Source organism: Gorilla gorilla, chromosome 9 (genome assembly GCF_029281585.2).
Source record: "Gorilla gorilla gorilla isolate KB3781 chromosome 9, NHGRI_mGorGor1-v2.1_pri, whole genome shotgun sequence".
Classification (NCBI taxonomy): Eukaryota; Metazoa; Chordata; class Mammalia; order Primates; family Hominidae; genus Gorilla; species Gorilla gorilla.
In genome coordinates, this window is record NC_073233.2 from 94,045,692 (window position 1) to 94,052,733 (window position 7,042).

At 41.9% G+C, this 7,042-nt stretch overlaps 1 non-coding gene across 1 annotated transcript; it reads left to right on the plus strand.

Annotated features, from left to right (window-relative positions):
• The first annotated feature begins 6,542 nt into the window (after positions 1-6,542).
• Positions 6,543-6,648, plus strand: LOC115936317 (U6 spliceosomal RNA). The gene has a single exon (XR_004071819.1). It is a non-coding gene; the product is annotated as a U6 spliceosomal RNA (small nuclear RNA).
• The last annotated feature ends 394 nt before the right edge of the window (positions 6,649-7,042 follow it).

Sequence of the window (7,042 nt, forward strand, 5' to 3'; positions counted from 1 at the left end):
ACTGTAGTTCAGGGGGACTTTGAGTTCAGGTCCTGATAATCCAAAACCCAAATAAACAAACTTCTAGCCCTTTAGAAATATGGATGGAACCATGCTCAAATCTTGACGTTATCACACAAGTCTATCAGCTTCACACATCACTATCACATCTGCCAAATAAGAATGAGGATATCTGCTTTGTAGGATTGTTCAACTAAATGAGATAATGTAGGTAAAGCCCCTTCAATAAAGTAGTGAACAGAACAGACATGGATCCTGTCCTCCTGAAGTTTATAGTCTGGAATCAGGAGGTGGCGATTAAGAAGAAAACATTCAATAATACACACTTAACTATCAAGTTATACTAATAAAAAGTGTCATAAGGGAAAAATACAGAGTGCTATGCAAATGTGCAGTGGGGTGACATAACTTAGAGTGTGGTCCAGAGAGGCTTCCCTAGGCAGTGACAGCTAAGCTGAGACAACAGGATGCAGGATAATAAGCCAGGTGACATGGGGAAGTGTGAGGCCATGGGTGTGTGTGTCGGTTACAGCAGAGAGCGTTCCAGGCATAAGAAGCATTTTTGAAGACGTGTGGTGCCCATGAGAAACAAAGAAATTACTTGTGGAGCTGGAGTGTGAAGAGATCCAAGAAGAATGATGTGACAGGATGTTGGTGAGGTTGGCAGGCTTCATGGCATGTGGGGCCTTGCTGGTCAAGTTTAAAATTTTGAACTTTATCCTAACAGCAATGGGAAACAACCAAAGGGATTTAGGCAAGGGGGCAACATCAATAGGTTTGAGCTTTACAAACTTCCAATTCCTAACTAGGGAAAGTTGGGATCTTTTTAAAACTTTTCCTTTGGCCTGGAATGGTGGCTTATGCCTGTAATCCTAGCACTCTGGGAGACTGAGGCAGGCGTATCACCTGAGGTCAGGAGTTCAAGACCAGCCTGGCCAACATGGCGAAACCCCATCTCTACTAAAAGTACAAAAATTAGCTGGGCGAGGTGGCGGGCGCCTCTAATCCCAGCTATTCAGGAGGCTGAGGCAGGAGAATCACTTGAAACAGGGAGGCAGAGGTTGTAGTGAGCTGAGATCGTGCCATTGCACTCCAGCCTAGGCGACAGAGTGAGACTCCATCTCAAAAAATAAAAACAACAACAACAAAAAAACCCTTTTCTTTATTTTTTTGAACAAACACTTCCCTAGTACCTCTTATATTGCAAAGACAGCAATAGGCTGTTTGTTTCAAATGTAGAATCTGAAGACTTAGAATGGGGCAAGAACCAACATGTCCCTTTAAGGAGCTAGAACATGTCACCTCAAAGGCTCCCTCCGCTCCTGCCACCTAATGCAGTTGCTTCTTACTCTAAGCAAGAAGTAACCTCCAAATCCTAAAAGTACATTAAGAACCAGTGGGACATTTCTGGGAAGCTCATTTATTTATTCTTTTTGTTGAGCAGACAAATATTAAGCATCAACTATGTACCCAGCACTGTACTGGGTGCTGAGGGTACAGGATTGATAAGATGGAGGTCCTATACTTTAAGAACTCATGGTTTGGGGTTGAGGTAGGCCAGAAAAATAACAATCCCAACAAACTAGAATCTGTTACAAGAGAAAAAGCCAGGAGGGAGTTGCTCACAGAACCTAGAGTGAGGAAAGCTTTAGAAGAGGTGATTAGCACCTAATATATGCTCAGTAGCTGCATACTGAGTAAATTTAAGTTTGAGCTGAGTCTTGAAGATGAGGGGAAGGTTAGCAGGCAGAATAAGAGGAGTAGGGAATGAACAAGATCACACATATCAGAAGAGTGTCTTTTGAGATTATTTTATCAGCAGTAAACTGGATGGGTTGAAAGGGAGAGATTATAGGCAAGGAGGTCAAGTAAAAACCTGGAGCAGTGATCCTGCTGAAAATTGAAGAGGACTTCATGTGCACTCAGCAGTAATTGGGACTGTGCTCAGTTTGCCTAACCTTAGCTTGCGCTCAGTGGTACGGTGTACGGCTTGTAATTGTTATTCGCATCTCCCCATGAATGCATGCCTGTTCTCCCTCACTAGGGTGGAGACTGTCATTAACTGAAATCCTTATAACACTTAATTCTGTACCCTGCACCCCATGCATCCCCATCAAAAGTTGGGTTGATGATTGGATTCCTCGAGCTGGCGTGGGAGTGGGAGAGCTGGAACAAGGGAGTAGGGAGAGGAAGGGAACCAGGGCTGGCAATGAGGGTCAAAAAGCATTTCATGTTATCTTAAATTTTTTTCACAAGTGTAATGATGCCTTTATGTGTTCATGACTTAATTAAATAGTTTTTTTAAGGTAATAAAATCATTAAGAATATGCAGTATTGCTTTTCACTGCTTTTCTATTTTTCTTTTTCCTTTTTGTTTGTTTGTTTGTTTGAGATGGGATTTTGCTCTGTCGCAGGCTGGAGCACAGTGATGCAAGTATGGCTCACTGCAGCCTTGACCTTTCAGGCTTAAGAGGTCCTCCCACCTCAGGCTCTTGAGTAGCTAGGACCACAGGGGTGGGCCACCATGTCCAGCTAATTTTTTTTTAGAGATTAGGGTCTCACTATGTTGCCCAGACTGGTCTCAAACTCCTAGCCTTAAGCAATCCTCCTGCCTGAGCCTCCCAAAGTGTTGAGATTATAGGCATGAACCACTGTGCCATGCCCAGTAGTGCTTTTAATAGTGAAAAGTTTGAATTACCTAAATATCCAGCAATAGAAATATTACCAAATCAATCATGATACAATTTCAAAGGCAGAATTTAACAAAAATAATGTTGTTGAGGTATGTTCACAGATATAAAGAAGTTAGTATTTTATAGTTCCACTTAAAAGTAAGTAGATATTAATTACTATATTCTGAATTATCCCATTTTTGTTAACAAATATATGCACAAACAGGTTTAAGATACCTTTATATAAGAAGTTTATGTAGTTTCTACATCAGCGGGATTCTGTTGTGCTTTCTTTTACTTCTCTATTTCCTAATTTTTAAATAAAAAATAAATAATAAGAAAACCCCAATTTTTAAAAATGTAAATGAAATGAGAAAACTGAACTAGGAACAAAGAGAGTAAGAAAGCTAAGAGGAAAAAATGTACCATGGTGCCATGATGGATGGGGATAATAAAGAAAGCAGAGAAAAGACGTTCTTGGAATTGTTTTTTTTGAAAGAGATTTTCTTATTTTCCATAAAGTTAAGGGGAAAAATATTTTTGTTCTCAGAGTTTTTCAGTGTGCTTTCCAAGCCATCAAATTCCTAAATATAACCAAAGTTGATGATTTTACAAGTAAGCCAATATAAACATAGTAGATGTTTATATTTCAACATTAACAACGTGACATTGGAGCTGCAAAAGATCTTCCCAATTGGCCATATTTTATTTTTCTCAAAAGTTTCCATTTTCAGTCCCCTTTTAAAATACATCCAGTCCCCCCTCCCCACCCCCACTCCACCCCTTTGTGGCTTTAAAATTTCAAGAAAAGGCAGAACCAGATTAACATAGTAAAACTGGGGACAGAGCATGTGGAAGAAAGGAGCAAGAGGGAGGTGGTAGAAGGTTAAGCATTTGGGGAGGAAGAGGAAGAGAAGGAATTTTTGCAGAGCCTTGCCTCAAAGAGGTACTACTCAAACTTAGTCAAATCATGTAGGCTCTTGTTAAAATGCAGGTTTTGATTCTGCAGATCTGGGTGGGACTCCCTGGTGATACCCATGCTTGCTGGTCCATGGACAACTTTGAGCAGCAAGGCCTTAGACTCTGGGACTTTGCTCTTCCACCCTGGTCACATTTCACATGGGCAGCCTCTGGCTGTGATAACCTCTTTCTTTCTAACCTAATAGGGTTTTATTTTATTTATTTATTTATTTATTTTGGTCAAAATATCAAATATTGGAAACTTTTCAGAAAGTAGTTTAACCATGAGCAAGGTACAGCTCAAGGTACTCTCCATGGAAGAGAGTAAAATGGGAAATACAATATGGAATGGGTAGAAGCCCCTGATATACAAATGTTATTTGTTATAAAGGGCGTGGTGTTGTGGAAAAAGCCCTGGACTGGTTGTCAACAAAACTGGCTTCAATACTACTGATTACTAACTAGCTATATGCCCTTGTGCCAGTCATTTTTCTCTGGTTCTCTGTTTCCTTTCCTGTTAAATAAAATAATTGGTCTACATGGCTTCTAAAATCTTTTCAGCTCTGACACTTGAAGAATCTATAAAGGAGATCCTATATCAACAGGAAGGGAGGGAAAGAGATGTGCCACCACACGCGCAGCTGCCAAGGATCCTGTACATGTGGTATTATTGTGGTGGAATCTCCCCTTTGTCTGCCCAGATGCAAAAATGTTATTGGAGTGAGAGACTGGGAAACTTGCCTGGTATGAAATCCTAGTACCCCAACTTCCTGCTTTTGGCAATTTAGAGTCTTGGGAATCAGTCCCAGCCCCTATAAAATAAGGCAGACCCTGTAAACATGCCTTCCAAGAGCCTCCAATGTAGCTCTGACAGCTTTCAAATTCTAAGCTCCTCAATCCTCCATTCTCAGGCCACCCTCAGGTTTCACCTCATTCCCCTGTACTGGTCAGCAGCCAAATTCTGCAGCCTCTTGAGCTTAAGGTCCCAGCCAAAAAGCCTGACTGCCCTCCTACTTGTGAACAAATCCCAATTCTTGAAGCAACCCCAGCCCTCCCCAACAGACTCCCTGCTGAACCCTGAGTCTCCCAGATACTCAAACTTAGTTCAGCCCTGTAGCAATCAAGCCTCAGGGATTTGGGCTGGCTGGAAGCTGACACTTCTCTGTTGAAGATAGTCCCATCTGCAGAGTGAGGATCAGCCCCTAAATTGATAAGCACAGGGTGGGAAAGCGACCTGCCTTAGTGAGATTACCCAGACTCTAAAGTAAGGTCCTGCAGCTCCACCTCATACCTCCATGGACACACACTCTTTGGCTTTTAAGTTATCAAACAGACCTGTTTCTATTCTAAGGAAGTCTCACAAGTCACCTTATAAACATGCCAGCTTCAGGCAGCTTCCTGTGGTTTGCCAAAGGCCAGCTGGGAAGGCAGCCAGACTCCCGCCACCGTCCTGGAACCCCCTCCTCTAGCAGACATTCACTCAGGGCATGACCTCCTGAGGTGCCCACTTGGGATGCAGGAACTTAGTGGCTGCGAGAGTTGTTATTTTTCCCTCCAGCCCCAGCCTGGGCTGGGCTGAATGATGTGGCTGGCTGGTACAAAGGCTGCTTTTTATAATGTTCTTCTTTGGTATTTTTGGTGTCTGGAGAGGGCTTCCTTTCCTCCCACAGTTAATTAGCAGCATCAAGCATTTCCCTTTCTCCAAAAGAAGTCTGTTCTCACCCATGAGGCCAGGCAGAGGGGGTGGCAGGTGTGGCTAAATGCCCCCTGAGGTTAACCTCAAACTTAAACTTAGAGCCCTACTTGATTAGAAGTGATGTGAAATGCAGGGCTAGCTTCCATTCTGGGCAGAGTCAGAAAGTGGGCACACGTCCCTGGCAAGCTAGCATCCCAGTCAGGTGAGGGGACAGAGAAGGGGGTGGGGAACCAATGTGTGTTTGACACATTTGTGAATTGTTTCTACAACAAAGACTTTTTTAAAACAACAGAGTGAAGCTTTATATATTTGAATGAGAAGCACACAGAAGGACCTATTGTCTGGAGGAAAAATTGCATGAGTAATCGTGCATGACTTCAGACTTCCCAGTTGAAATGTTAGGCATATTAAGGATGATTGAGGGCATTCCAGTGTTTTCAGTGTGGAGAAGAGGGAGGACAGAGCTCCTAGGACTAGGGGAGGGAGGCAGGTTGTGTAGCAAGACAAGGGTGGAAGGAATCTGAGGAACTCTGTACCCCACTTTGCTCTCTGGTTTCCATTTTTCCTCTATTTAATTGAACTGCCACCTCCTACAGGAAGCCTTCCTGACCCTATCTCCTTCCTCCACCTGTCACTTTAGGTGTTCTTCTTGATACATATCTCCTGTCTTTTCATTATTTACTCGACTATGATACTGTGGATGGGCCATAGAAAAGAGAGGATGGACTCCAGGACCTGACTGCCACTTCCTAGATGTGTTACCTTGGACAAGTTACTTAGCCTCTCTGTGCCTCAGTTTTCTTGTCTATTAACAGTGAATAATACTTACCTTGTAGGGTTGTTGAGAGGATTAAATGTGTTAAAACCCATAAGGAACTGAGAATAGTGCCTGACATACAGTGTGCACTCTCAATAAATGTTAGCAATTATTTATTTTTATTTGCATCCCCTCTTGTTTGCACAGGACCTAATATATCATGGGGCAGCTGTGTTCAACCCTCATATGCATCTTAATTGCTTGAGGAGCTTTAGAAATGTACAGGCCTGGCCTGGGCTCCATTAATCTATGGGTGAAACCTGGTAATGGTATTTTGGAAATGTTCCCTGGGTGGTTTTATTATGTAACCAGGTTGAAAACCAGTGTCGTAAATGCTCAAGGAATATTTGTTGAATGAATGAATGAACCAAATGGGATCAGAAAGAACAAACCCCATGCTGGCTTCGGCAGCTCATATACTAAAAATTGGAATGATACGGAGAAGATTAGCATGGCTCCTGCACAAGAATGACACACAAATTCATGAAGTGTTCCATATTAAACATATATATAGAGAGAGAAAGAACAAACCCAGGTTACCCCATCTTTAGGAATGTGAAGGCATGATGATTCTGTCTCCTTCAGAAAGTTGATTCTTCCTGAGACAGGTTTCAAGAGAAAAATATGACAGAGAATATAATGGAATACATGAAAGAAAGAATCATAATTCTAGTCATCTCAACATGAAAGTATTGAAGAAATAGAAAAACAATTGCCTAGAGCTCATATTAGAGATCAACAGTTATTTCCTCTTGCTCTCCCTTCTGTGTATGCAGATTTATTTCCTGGAGTTGCTATAACAACTCTAGCTAGAAGGTGAACTTTGACTTTTCCTCTAGTTTTAATTTCGATTTGCTACTCAATCTTTAATTTAGAGGACATAAAAATTTAAATATC